At 46.7% G+C, this 18,478-nt stretch overlaps 1 protein-coding gene across 2 annotated transcripts in view; it reads left to right on the top strand.

The window, feature by feature from the left end:
* Window positions 1–7,026: 7,026 nt before the first annotated feature.
* Window positions 7,027–18,478, top strand: part of SACS (sacsin molecular chaperone) — an 81,426-nt gene continuing 69,974 nt past the window's right edge. For both annotated transcript variants that reach the window (XM_069602293.1, XM_069602295.1), the window contains exon 1: window positions 7,027–7,129. The gene's annotated coding sequence lies outside the window, so the exon portion shown is untranslated. The remainder of the gene's footprint in view (window positions 7,130–18,478) is intronic.

Genomic DNA, 18,478 nt, shown 5'->3' on the forward strand with positions numbered 1-18,478 from the left:
GGGGATGATAGAGGATGACATGGTTGGGTGCCATCACCGACTCAATGGACAAGAGTTTGAGCAAACTCTGGGAGATACTGAAGGACAGGGAAGCCTGGTGTGCTGCACTGCATGGGGTCACAAAGAGTCTGACAGGACTGAGCAACTGAACAGCAACAATACAATGTATCCATACTACAAAACATTATTTAGCCATTAAAAACTATGTATTGAGAGCATAGCTAACTCAGGGAAATATTTTATAAGAGTCAATAAAAACTGTCAATACAGATTGAAATTGCTCGAGTCAGGTCTCCTCCAGTTGCCAGGAACGTCGACGTGGCTCAGATAAAAGGGCCTTAAGTAGACTTCAGAGGCCTCGTGAGGATCGGAGACAGAGGTTGCTGGAGACTGAAGCTGGAGCATCGCCGAGCACAAGGCTCCTTCCTAGGATTCCCGACTCCCTGTCGAGGGAAACCTTCCTCTTCCTGCACCTGCTTCCCTCTCTCATCCCGCCTCCTCTCCTGAAGCACAGCCTCTGCTGTCTCACAGTCCAGCCTGCACACTGCCCTCCTTGCTTCTCTTACACGTACACCTGTTTGTCTCACCTTCATCACTCACTGGCTTCCTAGCTCTGTCTCCCAGTTCCAAATTCCTGTGCTAAAGGGACGTGTGGTCTGGAGGGGGCCCTGGGTGGGGGCCGTGCGGGTGGAGCTGGCCTTGCATCCAGCTTCTCTGGGCTCCTCGGATGCTGCAACTGTTTGTGTATCACCGAGCGGGGCGAGTGTCCCCAGGCCACCCTCTCCACATTCCACGCCCAGATCCGAGGTGAGCTTATACCGCCATTTGCCCAGCCTTGCGGCCAAGGATTCGCTGAATCACGTCACCCGTGACCCAAGGCAGCTGGCCCTGGGCTGACACATGTCACCAGACCCCATCGAGGGCCTCTGAGGAGAGCAGCTGCTCTAGGCGGATAGGTGGCGCTGGTAGAATAATATCTGGCTAACATTCGTGGGGAGCTGGGCCTGGTGATGTGCACAGCTCTTCATGCACGCAGGCTCTGTTGTCACCTGTTTTACATTCAAGGACACTGACGCCTGAAGACAAGTCATGTTGCCAGGCCCCGTGTGGGAGGTGGGAAGTGCGGGCTTGAACACAGCTGCTGTGTTCTTTCTCATCCTGCTCCATCGCCCCCCGTCACTGTTTGGGGCCCTTTCCTGGTGGGGGAGGGGATAGGGTGCAGCACCTTCACAAAGTCCTTCACGACGTCCTCATATCTAGTAAGTCCTGCAGAACACCTGGATTCCAGTGCATCCAGAAATACATGTGGTTCTTCTCACCCCCTGCTGGTGGGACTGTCAGCTGGTAAAGTCTTCCTGGAGGCCAATGTGGCAACTGGTTGCCTGGAGAATCCTGTGGACAGAGGAGCCTGGCAGGCTACAGTCTATGGGGTCGCAAGAGTTGGACACGACTGGGTGATTAAGCACAATAGGTAGCTAAGTGGTAAAGAAACTGCCTGCCAATGCAGGAGATACAGGAGACTTGGGTTCAATCCCTGGGTCGGGAAGATCCCCTGGAGGAGGAAATGGCAACCCACTCTAGTATTGTTGCCTGGAGAATCCAATGAACAGAGGAGCCTGGCAGGCTACAGTCCGTGGGGTCGCAAAGACTGAGACACCACTGGGTATGCAGGCACATACAGACATGATGCTTTAAACATGTCCATTCTGTCTGATCTACTATTAACGTCAAAGAATATAGCATAAAAGAATCATTCTAAATGCAAACAAAGATTTATAGCTGTATCTGGATATATCTGAAATATCCCACAGTAGAGAAGTTGATAAAAGCCATTATAAATACATCTGGTGAAATGAGATAATCAGCCTTCCTTAAAAATTGGCTGCCTGAGAAAGAAATGTGCTCTGCCTCAGTCCCTGCTGTCCAGCTATGGACAGATGTCCAGCCACACGCCCAGATGGCCACCATGGCCCGAGGTTGTGGGGACCTGAAAGGACCCCCAGATGGGTGGCGCTGCTTCCCTGGGGCCCATGTGATCACGGGGTCGTGGATCAGTTGGCTGTGTCCAAAGCTCCCCACACGCTCACAGCTCAGGGGCTGCATGTCCCTCTTAGGACTTGTCAAGGCAACATTCTGCTGCTCTTAGAAATGTAACCGGGGATTTTCTGAAGTTGACCTGAGCTGACATAGTAGTTTTTAAGGGCAAGTGTCTTACTCCCACGTCTTAAGTAATAATTCTCAAACTGGGAAAGTGTCTTAAAGCAGGAAATATACAAAATTAATAACTTCTACGATTTGAAGAGCTAGAGATTATTAACTATATGCCGAGGACTGCCTACTCCCACACTGGACGGCAGTATTCCCATTTCACAGATGAAGAAACAGAAGGTCAAAAGCATAGGTGACTTTATTAGACCCTGGCTCAGTTACAAGGTTGAAGCCATCTGTGTGCTCAGTTGCTCAGTTGTGCCTGACTCTTTGCAACCCCATGGACTGTAGCCCACCAGGCCCCTTTGTCTATGAGATTCTCCAGGCAAGAATATTGGAGTGGGTTTGCCATTTCCTTCTCCAAGGGATCGAAACTTTGTCTCTTGTGTCACCTGCATTGCAGGCAGATTTTTTACCACTAGCACCCCCTGGGAAGCCAGGCCTGCTTGCTAAGCTGCCAAAAGCAGCTGTTGAGACGAGAGAGCCTGGCCATGTACACAGATGACCTAGCAGAGTCTAGGACAAGGACATGCAAGCTAAGACTCCAAAAGTATGAGCAGGTGCCGAGATGGTGTGGACAGCTCTTAGGCTGAGCGACTGTTTCCGAGTCAACACACATCTGACACTTAAAGAACTTTGAGTTCGGCCATGCAGGCCATGTGGGCAGAGGGGTTGGGCCCCAAGATGTGGCTGGAGAGAAAAGTGGACCACGGTGAGAGTCTCGTCTGGGAGTCTTCCAGGAGAAGAAGCCAGAGGGTGGTGGTGCCAGCTCCTTAAAAGCCCCAGACGAGTGGCCACAGCTTCCCCTCTGGCTAAGCCTTCTGGTTCTGGGCAAGGGTGGCTCCACATAACACTTTCGTATGCCATTTCAAGGGCTCAGCTTGAGGTGAGGTGGAGACCTGTTGACCTCGGACCTGTGTGCACCAACAGTCAGTCATGGACCTGAATGCAGGAGATCCATGATCACTAATTATCTGGAAGCCTTCGATTCCTTAACATGTTTACGGCACAGTCTAAACCCTCTGACAACAACATCCAAACATGATGAACGTACCAGGAATTCAACATTTTAACTGAACGCATAAAGTTTATAGCTGGTGAATCTGGACAGTGGGGTTGGAGGTCGTGCCCTTGACCCACATGGTACAGGAACCTGTAGCATGGGCGTAAAACCACATGGAATCGTCTGTAAATGTCATGACAGTGGAAGCTCATGGAGGTGTTGAAACTTCTTCAGGTGGATTCTGCATAACCGGGATTCCACTGGGCCCTTTTATGCAGTGTGAGCAGGTGGGGGAATGGTTTAACCTTTCTGAAAACTATGTATGGCAACCTGAAATCCAACAATAGAGACTCAACTGATTAAGTTATATTATCACTGTAAAAAGCGCTGTGATGCAGGCATTACAAATATGTTCTCAAAGAATAAAAGAGGGAACTATTCGCATAATTTAAGTGGGAAAACCAGATACAACTTATATGTGTGTGTGTGTGTATATATATATATATATATATATATATGAAATATGGCTTCCCAGGTGACTCAGTGGTAAAGAATCCTCCTGCCAAGGCAAGACATGCAAGAGATGCGAGTTTGATCCCTGGGTCAGGGAGTTCCCTGGAGGAAGAAATGGCAACCCACTCCAGTATTCTTGCCTGGAGAATTCCAAGGACAGAGGAGCCTGGAGGGCTACAGTCCATGGGGTCAGAAAGAGTCAGACACGATTTAGTGACTAAACAACAACATATATGAAATATATCAAATGATGAAGAGCAGTTATGTTAGATGGTAGGCTAAGGGGTTATATTTGTCATATTTTCTAAAATAAACCCACATTGCCTGGCTAATTGGCATAAGGCAATAACTGTCATTTAAGAAAAAAAATCTAGGTGTTGTCATTTGATTGCAAAACTATCACTGGATGAGCGATGGCGCAAAATCTGAGACTTGGTGTAACTGATTGCACTTGTGCAGACAGATGGCAGGCAGCGCCCAGGACCCCGATTCCTGTCTACACCTGCTCTGAAGAGCCAGTTTTGATGAATAAAGAATCTATTTGAGAGACAGCAAAGAAATTGGACACAACTGAGCGATTAAACACACACAGCACACACACGCACTAGCGCGCGCGCACACACACATATAAGGAAACAGTTGGGGCTTCTCTGGTGGCTTAGTCGGTAAAGAATTTGCCCACAATGTGGGAAGCCTGGGTTCAACCCCTGGGTAGGGAAGATCCCCTGGTGGAGGAAATGGCAACCCACTCCAGTATTCTTGCCTGGAGAATCCCAGGGAAGGCGGCGCCTGGTGGGCTGCCGTCTATGGGGTCGCACAGAGTTGGACACAACTGAAGTGATTTAGCAGCAACAGCAGCAACTAAACCACCACCACCAGGCCCGGGGTGGAGAAAGCCTGTTCCTGGTGGTGGCCACACTGACACAGAAGGAGAGACAGAGGTCAGGAGGGACTTGCTTAGGGGCAGGGGTCCCCGGGGGGAGGCCACAGCACAGGGCAGTCCTTGCCTGGGGGTCTCCAGCCCCTGGGGACAGACTCTACATCCCCTGCAGAAATGTCTCTGACACCCCAGGGTCTTCTTGCTCCTAGCACTGACTCAGTACTGTGGCAGTTCTGAGGGATCCCAAACCCGCTGCAGAGGGTAAGGAGAGATGGGACAGTCTCACCAAAGGTTTCCTCCTGCTTCAGGGAGGCAGGACAGAATGACGCTGCAGGAGTTGCACACAGCACAGCTTCCTGGAAATTCACTCTCTAAGTCTCTCCCCAAAGCCTCCATCCTCGTAGAAACACTCGGCTCCACTCTCCGTGCCTGGCCCCCTCTAGCTCTCTCTTGGCTCCCCTCATCCACTCAGCTCTCCCTCTCCTTGGATCGTGGCTCCTGGGGACTTTCTAGCTAGGTCAGTATGACTGGGCTCACCTCTGAGCTTCTGCTACTTGGGTCCCCACCCTCCTACCTGATGCAAAAGAAATCCATCTTCTTAGGGACCCCTTTTCCTTGGCAGGTGGGGGAGTGGGGAGTTACAAACACTTAGAGCTTATCTAACAGTTCAAAGTTATGGGCAGATGATCATCCTGGGTGAACAAGCAATTGAAGATTTTCCCAGCACCTACCTAAGGTCCATGTGGCTTCATTCATCTTGGGACCATGGAAACGATGCTGTTGGTACTGAGGGAACATTATTCAGCCAATAAAAGGAAGGCATTTGAGTCAGTTCAAATGAGGTGAATGAACCTAGAGCCTGTTATACAGAGTGAATATCGTATATTAACACATGCATATGGAATCTAGAAAGATGGTACTGATGAACCCATTTGCAGGGCAGCAGCGGAGACGCAGACATAGAGAACAGATGTGTGGACACAGTGGGGGAAGGAGACGGGGGGACGAATGGAGAGAGTAGCATGGAAGCATGCACGCTAAACATACTCTCATGTACAAAACGAGAGCCTGTGGAAATTCGCTGTATAACCCATGGAGCTCTGTGACAACCTAGAGGGATGGAATCTGGTGGGAGGTGGGAGGGACTTTCATTCATGTTGTATGGCAGAAACCAACACAATATTATAAAGCAATTATCCTCCAATTAATAAAACAAAAAAAGAACTGGGGGGTCAGGCTTACCTCCAGAGGTGACTGGTGGCCCACACGGCACCACAGTGAGAATCAGGGGAAAAGGGTTCCCCAGACAAGTTTTCCCCCCCCGATAGGAGCCTGTCCTCTGTCCTTACCTGGTGATTATGCTAGGACGAAACACTCCCTACCAAGTCCTAGGACACTATGCACACATACGACTCCGTGAGGCGAAGATTGCCAAGGACTCCCTGCGGGCAGTTTGGTGTCCTGAGGGCAGCTTGCACGCGGCTGCTTTGCAGAGAGGCAGGTGGCTTTGCTCTGGGCTGATTCTGGCACTGGGGGCCTGCTCGGTCTCCCCCGGGGAGAGTTCTAGACTTTGCTGAGCTGAGTTAGCAATTTTCCTTTGGGGTAAAGCAGCCCGGAGGTTGGACGCTCCATCTGCGCCCAGATAATCCTCCAATGCAGATACCACTGGGGACGTGGGCTGGTCCACATGGAACCTGGATGAACCTGGACGGAGGAGCATAGTGCACCCACCCAAGGCACGGAGGGGAGGGCTGTCTATAAACACAGACTTTCCTGGGATTTCACATGCCCCTCTTGTAGGAAGAAAGGAGATAGATCCTATCTGATCTATTGTTACAGTATTTTTAATACTCAACTGGCAGTAACAATGAAAACACAGCGCCTCTGACAGCTGGAGAGCATTTCACAATTTACAAACTATTATGAGTGAATGCTTTTTTTTTTTTTTTTTTTAACCTTTGGGACCTCCTACTCAAATCCAAATAAAATACAGAAACCACTTTGTGGGCTAGAACCTGCAAGGCACACATGGTGTATTTATTGCGTTTCAGCAGCAAGTATGCAGCTGGTATTTTTCTTGGTGATTCTAGTAAATTACAGGATTTCCAGACTGGACATGGACAAGGACTCTCCGTTTTCCGTGGGAATATGCCACCCACTAAAGACTTGTCTAAGGCAACCGTGGCCCTAGGTCTCCCTGGGTCCAGCGGAGATGACCTCCTGCAGCCGTGCCTCCCTCCGAATGAAGCTCTGCAGTCAGAAGAGAAGGGACAGCGGGCTCTCTGTGGTCTGTGTCACCAGCCCAAGCCAGCAGGCCGCCTGGTGCAGCATTATCGACACCCGAGGTTGGGGATGGTTCTATCTCTTTAAATAAAAAAAAAAGCATGCGTGCGGGAGGGGAGGGCGGGCTGCTGACTGCGGCACCGGCTCGGGGCCTGGACCAGCGCGGCTGCGGGGCCAGTCGCGCCGGACCCGCTGACGGGACACAAGGACAACAAAGGGCGGACGCGGCCCTGGCAGCCCCGGTGAGCGTGTGAGGCCCCGGCTGGGGGCCCGGAGGGGGCCCCGGGAGTGCGGGCCCCGCGGGGCGGAGGGAGGCGCCCGGGCTCTGCGGCCGATGGGGGAGCCGCCTTTGGAGAGGACTGGGGCACTTCTTGAGCGCCCCTGGCCGCGGTGAGGAAGGGGCCCTTTCTCCGCTCCCCCCAGTCTGGGCCGCGGCCTGCGGCGGTGGGCGAGGCGCCCCGCCCCCGCCGAGATGCTCAGACAGCCGGGCTTTGTCATTTTCATTTCCAGCCCGGCTTGTGGGTCTGCTCACAATGGACCCTTTGCTGTAAGGCGGAGTGTGGGCCCTGGGAGTGTCCTGTTGAATTGTAAAGCGGGATCCCCCAAGTGCCTTCCAGCCTGATGCAAAGCAATCGTCCTTTAAACTGCACGCCCTGAAATGAGTCCACACATATCACCCACTTATCCTACATAGCAATATCGGGACACCCTGCTTTGAGTGGGTGTTTTAACGTTTTCCATAGTTTTTAAATTATATTTTAATCAGTGATCCTTAAATTCTTAGAAAGAGTATCCCAGTTTTAACAACAATGAAAGATCTCTCGCTCCTTTTCTGTTTCTTAAAACGAGGTTGATACCTCGGTGAAGAGGGCTGGGTTTGTTTCTGACGTGCCAGTGTCTGACTTAATTTTGTGTGACTTTGTCTTCCCTGTGCGAGGAGAGCCCGTTTGGATGAAAGGCGGAATGCAGGTCAACCCCTTGTGCTCCCTGGAGTCATGGCCCAGGGAGCTCTGACTTCTCCAGTGCGGGCGGGAGAGCTAGATCCTCAGCCTCATTTTATGTGTCACTTGGAAGGCGGATCTCGCCTGTTGTTTCTTAAAGCTGTATACATCGATAACCAGGCACGTACTAGGTTAGTGCCTGGGCATCACATCCCACTGGCTTTGCTCAGGACTAACCGGCTGTCTTTCCCTAATCTTGCTGCAAAGTCTTCTTTCACATCGTAGACAAATGACACTCGGTTCCTTGTCCTCCTTCCTCCTGCGGCCGTCCCTTCATCCTTTCTTTACCTTTCTGGCTTTTTGCCTGGCCAAACCGCTCCTTTTCTGTCGAGGTCAAGGCTCCTTCAGTTTCTCTTTCAAACCAACCATACTCTCATACCTTCCTGGCTCCCTGTTTGGTTTTCGAGATCTTTTCCATGATGAAAATGGTGTTTTCTGTTCTTCACATGATAGGAAGGGAAGCCTCATGACAGCCTTACTTTAAGACAAGGTTGGCTTACATCAGCACATCTCGTGTTGCTCTACACTGGGTTTGCTCTCAGAAGACTTGGGTTCAGATCTCAGCTCTGCAGACCCTGAAAACCCCCTCAGCTTCTGCGAGCCTCAGTTCCTTCCTATGCTAGAGATGATGGCAGTTGTTCGCACAGTTTTCTAGGATTGAGATGAGCCAGCACCATCTGGCTCATCTAGAAGACGCGCAGCACCATCCTTGGCACAGATGTAGCTACTCAGGCGATGTTTTGTCATTTTTCCCTTCGATTCATCCAGCTACCTGTCCACCCATCCATGGGGAAGCAGGCTAAAGAGGGTTCTCTGCCATGTCCCTGAAGGAATGGATTTTGAAATGATCGTTTGACCAAGTGCTTCTTAATCAGCTCTGAGTACATAAAACATACTCAGTACTTGATAAGGATCCCTTAGAGCTTCCCAGGTGGCTCAGTGGTAAAAGAATCCCCCTGCTAATGCAGGTAACATGGGTTTGACCCCTGGGTTGGGAAGATCCCCTGGAGGAGGGCATGGCAACCCATTCCAGTATTCGTGCCGGGAGAATCCCATGGATAGAGGAGCCTGGCGGGCTACAATCCATGGGGTTGTGGAGAGTTGGACACGACTGAGAGAGACAGAGGGAAGGATCTCTTGTAAAAGTGATGCAGACATTTCCATGTCGGCACAGGCGTGTTCTGCTGGAGGTGGAAGGGCTCGTCCCTTTCCCTAGGTCCCTTTAAGTCCTGAGGGATGGCAGAACTGAGGACTTCAACAGTCCTGCTGTGAGTCCAACTGAGGACCGCTAAGTGAATGATGTAAAGGGCACCAAACTGGAAATGGGAACAGTTCCTATGGTGGTTCTGATGGTGGACAACCAGGGTGGTAACCTGCTTTTCCTACTGCCAATGCTGGGACTGCTTTCGTTTCTATTTTATGCGCCTTTCTCCTTTCGCCTCACCACCTTTGCCTCCCTGAAACTCCACACTGAGCGCCTTGTGTCAGACTGCAGGCAGGATGGGCCGTTGTGCCTGCGCCTCAGGAGACACGAGGAAGTGGGAAGGGCCACGGCCTGGGAACCAGGGGCGTGGCCCTGCCTCAGCCTTGGCTCCTCTCTGTGCTAATTGGAGAGTCATTTAACCTCAGCTCTGAGGTGAGATGTATGGTGTAGACCATCTTTACATTTCCTTCAAGGCCTGACATACTCAGTTTATAACAATTATTCCATCAGATACCACGGTTTCATGCTTGCTGCCTCTCTTCATTCTCACAGCAGCCTTATGAAGCAGGCAGCCCATTTTGCACATTATTAAATGTAATATTAAGACAGAGTACAGGCCCAACCATTCCTGATTTGTAGAAAGAGGGGGTTGATGGGACAGTCTCCAGTTTGATTTTCTCACTGGACGTCAGTGAACGCTGAGATCAGCCCCCCTCCCCAAATACTGACCCCTGCACCTTGGGGCCCTGCATCAGGGCACCCAGAGGTCATGGGCATGTGAAGCCCAGGATGCCACTGGGCTTCTCTGTCTTGTCGGGGACATTGGTGGTTCACGTACAGCAATGTTCCATCCAGACAAATGTCTGTTTTCAGTATTCTGCTCTGGCTGAGACCACCAGTCTGTCATCCAGTCCAGAAAATATGGGCTCTGCTGTTTACATGGCCTTTTCAAGTGTTCTAAAATGACATTAAAAAAAAAAAGTCAAAGCTGCTTGAATATTTTTATGGGTGATCATTTAAACTTCATAGAACTTCTTATTTCATTAAAGTACTAAGTCCTAGAGAGAAGTTTGGATTTTTACTGCATCTGGAATTTGTGCACTGTTTCACCATATGAATAGAGGTTCAGTCTTTCTCCTTGTTTTTAATGCAATGATGCATTTAACCGTTAAAAAAGTCCTAATAGGGTTACCAGATGAATTACAGAAACTATTGTATAAGATAAACATAATCTAAAAAACTTGTTTGAAATTCACATTTAACTAGGCATATTTTTACTTGCTAAATCTGGCACCCTTATATAAGCAGAACCTTACTTGATAAATAATGGTTACTTCATTGGAGAAGGAAATGGTAACCCACTCCAGTATTCTTGCCTGGAGAATCCCATGGACACAGGAGCCTGGTGGGGTACAGTCCATGGGGTCGAAAAGAGTTGGACACAACTGAGTAACTAATATTTCATTTCATTTCATTGGGCATAAAGATACTAACTTGTTAGGTTTTTAAACTTACAATATAAATTACATCCAGTTTTCGTCAATTTTGCATAATATGCCAAGCATCTCCCTGGGTTTATTGACTAAAGCTTTTGTCTATGAAATGTTTAAACCCCATGATTATCCTAAGAAGATTCTGATCCTGAAGAGCGTGTCCCAGTCACCTCATGTTCCTCAGAGGCCCCGCTAATGACTGAAAAAACTACCCAAGATTTTAAATATATTTATTTGGAGTCAGATAACATGGTTTAAAACTGCCTGCACATGAGACTAGCTCTGATGCTTCATCTCTCAGAGGCTCAATTTCCTCCTCCTTAAATGGACTCAATGACTGTTTTCCTCCTTAAATGGACTCATTTTCCTCCTTAAATGGACTCAATTTCCTCCTCCTTAAATGCTCAATGGCCACATTCCCTCTCCCCCATCCCACCACTGTCAGATGTCAGGTGGGCAAAGTCCCCTCCTCCAGGCTTCTAGAGAAACTTGGGTTTTCCAGAGAATGAGTGCATATTACTTTTCCCTTCAAAAAGTCAGATAATAATATTAGATAATATCAAATGAGATCTATTTCAATCATATAGTCTATCTTTAATATGTGATCTTTAAAAGCTTTCCTGAGGGACTTCCCTAGTGGTCCAGTGGGTTAAGACTTCACTTTCCCGTGCAGGTGGCATGGGTTCCATCTCTGGCCTGGGAGCTAAGATCCTCGAGGCCGAAAAACTAAAACATAAAACAGAAGCAATATTGTAATGAATTCAATAGAAGACTTAAAAACGGTCCACCTTAAAAAAAATCTAAAAAAAAAGTAAAAGTTTTATTGAGATATCATTCACATACTAATACGATTCACCCATACGGCATATTAATTTTGTATAAACTTGGAAGATAGTTGAGCTTTTAAAGGTCAGTCTGAGACTCCAGAGAGCTAATGCCAGTGGTAGCCCCTCCAAATCCTTGTTGCCAACAATTAGCTCTGCCCTCTGATGGACCAAATGCTGACACTAGATCCTCTCGATTCAAGACATGCTGTGAAAGTATAGATGCCTCTTTGTTGCCTGGAAATGGCCAGAGTGGTGAAATGATTCCTTCTCTATTGAATACCTTCTGTATCCACGGCCTTGCATCTGACCAGGGGAGGCAAATGTGAACAAGACATTCTGGGGGACCTCCTTGCAAAACGAGGAAGGTTTCTATGACACAGAAGAGAACACTTGGGACACTTGAGGGGATAATTTATACATTTTTCTTATTAGATTTGATATACGATATTTTTTCTGCAGTACATTCTACTGGAAATCTTTACTGCACACACATACACACACACACATGAGGGCTTCCCAGGTGGTGCCAGTGGTAAAGCATCTACCTGCAGTGCAGCAGACTCAAGACACGGGTTCAGTCCCTGGGTCGGGAAGATCCCATGGAGAAGGAAATGGCAACCCACTCCAGTACTCTTGCCTGGAGAATCCCCATGGACAGAGGAACCTGCAGTCCATGGGGTCACAAAGAGTCGGACATGACCGAGCAGGCACACAGGACACACCATCAAACACCCTCCATAAGAAGTATCTGTTACCTTTGGCTCCACGTCTGGGCTCTGTAAAGCGTATTATGTAAATCTTTCATATCAGGGATGTTTATCTGGGGTCATGTAATGGCTGTAGTGATCATGCCTTCTTTCCAGTAGACCATGCCCGGGCAGTTCTGTTATTAAGAACGGCTGCAATTCTTCCTTCGTGTTACACTTTGGGCTCTTGACTTACAAGGTGAATTAATCTGACTTCTCTGTTTTGCAAAGATGCCTTTTTCAAGTCTGTGCTGACTCATGTCTTGCTCTGACAGCAGGGAGAGCAATACTGTTATTCCGAGGGTAATTCCAGTGATGGCTCCTGTGGGTCAGAAGTCTATCTGCACTGGCTCCTTGTTTCTGCAATGCTAGGGACTTTCAAGGGTGAATTTTTCAGCACATCACAGAGGATTTAACTGTGTGTGAATGTGTCTGATAGAGCATGATGAAAAGTAATGCTGCTTTTTATTTCCCATCTTTAGAGGAATGTGTGTTCTATTCGCAAGAGGTCGCTGAAGTCTCTTCCGGCTTGAGTCTTTGCTATAAAGGGGTGAAAAGACTGTTTTTAGGGAGACTGGCACGGTTGAGACAGGTAGTGCTCAGGGTTGTTGAGAACAGTGAAGGGGGAGGGGCCCCCTCGAGTTCCCACTTCCTCAGACATGGCCCTCGGTCACGTGGTCATGATTTAGACCCTGGGTGTCCAACCTGTTTCTGTTTCAAGTAGAGCAACTCAAAGAAACATTCACCCTGGTAAGTGGAACTGGCATGTTTCTTTCCTGCTCCTTGAATGAGATCTTATATGGTGCCAACCCCGCCTGCTATGGGAGAGCCTGGGCTGCCAAAGCAGGGCATTTTTGCTGGATGGACACACTGTGTCTGTATTAGCCACGGGCAGTGGCTTCGGGCGATGAGGCCAAATGCATGGATTCCACAGCTGGCCAGGGCTGACCGCCAGGCCGATTCCTTAATCGCCACTGTAGGCCACCAACTGTTTGGCCCCTGATGCGTGAGAGAAGGACAAGGGTCTGTGGGCAGAGACCATGAGCTTGTTGTGTTCTTCGTGTGTTAGAGAATGTTCCATGAGCAAAGACTGGTGTCTCGTTATGTGTGGGACTGGCCTGCAGTTCATTAGGTCCTTGTAGATGTCGTTCAGGCCGGTCTTTGCGATGACTCTGCGAGGAGGGGGCAAGCTGTCCTGGGCCATGGTGAGGAAGGCGGGGCATAAGAGATTAGGAGATTCCCAGGCCATGGCCTCCACCTTCAGTGATATGAGAGGGGCAGCCGGCTTCCCCTTTGGGGAAACGTATGGGCAGAGAAGGACATAATAGTTCAGCGTCTATATTGTGTCAGGCAGTCGATAGCAGGACTAAGGTAAGAGATGGAGTAAAAGCCTTAGTTTAAGTCCTTGAGATGGTGCTTGACTTTCCTGGACACCAATTTCCTTAACTGTAAATGGAATTAGTAATTTGCTACCAAATCACTAGGCTCTTATGAAACTGAAACAAGACAGTATCTATAAAATCACTCTAACAAAGACACTGCACCTCTGCAAGGTAACCTTACCACACGACATTACAGTTTTACTATCAGTAACATTTCCACTGTATTCAAACTTTAGGATATTCTAATATTCTTGACCATGTTAATGAAATAAAGACAAAATTATCGTGAGAGCAGTAAAAACAAACGTAGATTTAACATATCACAATTAATTTGATTTTTCTTATTGAGGAACTGTCAAATTTATTAGTATGGATAGTTTGAATATTTATATTTCTTATGTTTAAAATTGTATTAGACTGCTGTTCAATCATATTAGATGCCGTAAGAAAGGCTAGTAGCTTTTATCTTCTCTGTATTGTCATTGTAAAGGATTTATAGAAGCAAACGTGTGGTATACTGAAGCACTCAAAAATGGGTTCACTCTCAGATGGAGATTTATATACAATAGAAACATTAGACTATAAAATCCTATATAGTGGTAATCAGCAAGGAACAAAACATTTCTGTAGTTTAAAACAATAAAGATGAAATAGCAATAAATATACACTTAATTTGGAGAAGGGAATGGCAATCCATTCTAGTATTCTTGCCTGGAGAATCCCACAGACAGAGAAGCCTGGTGGGCTACAGTCCTTGGGATCACAGAGTCAGACGTGACTGAACAGCTAACACACACACACACACACACACACACACACACTTAATTATCGGGAGAGATATGTTCATTTATTTGCATATATAGACTGTTTGGCCACTGCACACCAAGAAATGGATATTTGTTGAACTGAATAAAGGTGTGAGTGTGTGTGTGAATCACATACTGAGAATTAAGACATTTTAATATTTATTTTGTCTATATATTTTGATCTTGGATTAACACAAAGTAATCATGAGAATAGGTAAAATAATATGTAACAAAGGCTTTGTAAATGTTGATGTGCTCTATGTTTTTCAGTGTTATTCTGTGAAAGTAGCCTGGTTTATTGTTGAGATCCCCTACATAGGGCGGAGAGGTCTGCTGGGGCCGGGTCACTTCCTGGTGTCCCCAGATGCTCTTGAAGGTATAACACCCTTGCTGTCTGGCACCCCACCTGCAGAACTAACGTCTCAGTAAACTGACGTTGACAGGTCCCGAGAACATCTTGTCCCTTTCTCCTCGCCCATAGGGTGTGGGCACAGCCTCTAATCTCTTTTAACTTTGGTGTCTTAACCTGTAAAATGAAGAAACTATATGGAAGAAATTTTCATCTACCTTCTAAGTTCTGCTGCTTTGTCTGAGGATTAAGGTGAGAAAATCAAACAAAATTTTATTAAGGAGTCTGGCTCAGATGGTAAAGAATCTGCCTGCAATGCAGGAGACCCAGGTTCAGTCCCTGGGTTGGGAGGATCCCCTGAAGAATGAAATGGCAGCCCATTCCAGTAGTCTTGGCTAGAAAATCCGATGGATAGAGGAGCCTGGCAGGCTACAGTCCATGGGGTCGCAAAGAGTCAGACACGACTGAGTGACAAACACAGATACATGGAGAGACCCAGGGACTGAATGATTCACTGAGATGGCCAGAGCCCTCAACTTAAGTACCATCTTCAGCTAAAGACAGGGTAATGGCAGTAGTGGTTTGGGACTTCAAAGGGGAGGAAGGCAACTGACCTGAAGATAGGAAAGCGAACGTTGGTAAACAGCTGTTTGCTGGACCAGGCCGCGACAATGGGACACAGACGAACTGCAGCAGACAGACTCTGCAGGGTCCTCCCCGTCCATGTGCTTAGTTCATACCACTGTTCTGTTCGTTGATGGTCCATCCTGGGATAGACGCTCTGTGTTCCTTTAGATAGTTAGTAAGAAGGTCAAAGCTTCTTCCTGAGTCTTCGGGGCCTTACAAAGCATCAGCCTAAATTTTCCCGTAGTCATGTATGGATGTGAGAGAAGGACCATAGAGAAAGCTGAGCACCAAAGAATTGATGCTTTTGAACCATGGTGTTGGAGAAGACTCTTGAGAGGCCCTTGGACTGCAAGGAGATCCAACTAGTCAATACTAAGGGAAATCAGTCCTCAGGTGATAAAGTAATTCAATTATACATGCATAAATATGTATATATATTCTTTTTCATCTTCTTTTCCATTATGGTTTATCACAGGATATTGAATATAGTTCCCTGTGCTGCACAGTAGGACCTTGTAGTTTATCCATCCTATATAAAACGGTTTGCATCTGTGGTGATTTAGTTGCGAAGTCGTGTCCAACTGTTGTCATCCCATGAATGTGTGCCATGCTCCTCTGTCCATGGGATTCTCCAGGTGAGACTACTAGAGTGGGTTGCCATTTCCTTCTCCAGAGGATCTTCCCGACCCAGAAATCAAACCCAGGTCTCCGGTATTGCAGACAGATTCTTTACCGACTGAGCTATGAGGGGAGTCCTAGTTTGCATCTACTAACCCCCAAACTCCCAGTCCATCCCTCCCTGACTGCCCTTTCTGTTAACAATCACAGGTCTGTTCTCTGCGTCTATCAGTCTGTTTCGTAAATAAGTTCCCTTGAGTGACATTTTAGATTCCACATATAAGTGATGTCAGACGGTATTTGTCTTTTCCTTTCTGACTTACTTCACTTCGTATGATAACCTCCAGGTCCATCTATGTGGCTTATCAGCCCAAATTCATTCTCATGCCAAAGAGATACAATTGGAGGTAGCAAATTTTTCTCCCCTATTTAATACTATTAAATAAATAGTGTTATTTAAATGCCATGTGCAGAATTTCATATGAGTGAAGAAGGATCTATTGGTACTGAGGGGGTCTTGGGAACCCTGAGGAATACTTAGAATGCCTGGGGAGTAAGTTCTCAGGGTGGTTTCACAAGGCCCTGGGTGCCTACCTTGATAAGAAGAGAGAGCATGAGTGGTGTTTAGGGAAGGAATAGATGCTCCTCACTGCTGCTGCTGCTAAGTCGCTTCAGTCGTGTCCGACTCTGTGCGACCCCATAGACGGCAGCCCACCAGGCTCCCCCGTCCCTGGGATTCTCCAGGGAAGAATGCTGGAGTGGGTTGCCATTTCCTTCTACAATGCATGAAAGTGAAAAGTGAAAGTGAAGTCGCTCAGTTGTGTTCAACTCTTAGAGACCTCATGGACTGCAGCCTACCAGGCTCCTCCGTCCATGGGATTTTCCAGGCAAGAGTACTGGAGTGGGGTGCCATTGCCTTCTCCAGATGCTCCTCACAAAGGCAGGAAAAATGAGGTTGCAATGCAAGGGTGACCCTTTCTGCAAATCTCTTCTCTCCTTGCCTCCCCTCCCCTTTTTTCCTCTTCCTTCCTTCCTCTTTTTAAAATCCTTGTTATGTTGAGTCTATTAGTCCATCTGTACCTCATTCTTAATGAACAGCTATCATGATAATAAGTGAAACATATTAAAGATACTACTTAAAACAAAGATGTCATTACATACTACTCTATCATGTTAAAAATGTATTTTCAACATTATCCCATGCTGGAGACACAATATAGTAGATATTTAATTTTTACCATTATTAAATGGAAATACCATGCGTGCAAAAGAGTGTGTATAAATTAGACTCGTTTGCCCACTTTCCTTTGAGGTAGTTTCTTTTTTATTTTCAAGAGTTCTCTGTTGATTATCTGTGTGGCAAGTATGTTCTCCTGATGTATGTTGCTTGAGATGTTCACCTGTTTAATGTGGTTTGAATGTAGTCATCTTTTTCTTCTGTGGTTCATGCTTTCCATCTGCTGTTTAAAGAGTTCATTTTTACCCTGAGGTCATGAGGATATTGGGTTATATTTCTTTCTAGAAACTTTACGGTTTGATTGTCTCACTGATGCCCTTAATCACCTGGAATTGATACTTGTGTGCACTGTGAGGTTCAAATACATTTTTCTTTCCAGGTGGGTAAGCACTTGTCCCAGTAACATTTCTTGAATGGTCCAGCTTTCCCCACCGTACTCTGCCAACACCACTGTCACGTATCAAGTTTCCATTAATGCAAGGATCTGTTTCTGAGCTTTATACCCTTTGATTGTTTCTGTTTGAATACCATACCAACTCAGGTATTATAGTTTTACATTTAGCAAAGCAAGTTTGCTATTTAGCAAAGCAAGTCTTTCCCCTCATACTTCTGAAAGACTGTCTTTACTCTTATCCCCTTGGTTTCCCATAGAACTTTTAGAATTTCAAATTTTATTTTGAAAGGTTGTTGGGATTTTGATTGGAATGTCTTTGAATTAAAAGACCAATTGGAGGAGAGGGGGCATTTCAGTGATATTGAGCCTTCTTGCCCTGTATCATGTACATATCACCATTTTTAAAGGGTGTCTTTTGTTCAAGTTTATAGATTTTCTACCTAAAATTTTTATACAAGTTTTTTGTTATAATTATTCCAAAGTAACTTTTTTTTCTTGGTATTATAAATGGTTGTCTCTAAAAATACCTTAAAAAACTTTTGCTGGTATGTAGAAATACAGTTGCACTTCTATCAGTAATCTGGATCAACTCTATCATTAATCCTGTTGACTTGTCTGAAATACTTTTTGAATGTCCCACCTGTGAAAGGTGATGATTCCCCCCACCTCCCGTCCCTGTCCAGTGAAATGTTTACTAGACACAGAGATAGCCCAGGGTGAGGTTTGCTCATTAAGAAGTTCCCATCTTTTTCCTCTTTACTAAATGTTTTTTGTTTTCTTTCCTATTTGACAGAAGGTCTTTAATGGATATGGAATCTGATCCTCTGATAAGCCCAGTCAATTAGGTCATAAACTATTATCTTGTATTATTATACTATATATGCTGCATTCAGCTTGCTAATATGTA

This window comes from Ovis canadensis, chromosome 10 (assembly GCF_042477335.2).
Source record: "Ovis canadensis isolate MfBH-ARS-UI-01 breed Bighorn chromosome 10, ARS-UI_OviCan_v2, whole genome shotgun sequence".
Lineage (NCBI taxonomy): Eukaryota > Metazoa > Chordata > Mammalia > Artiodactyla > Bovidae > Ovis > Ovis canadensis.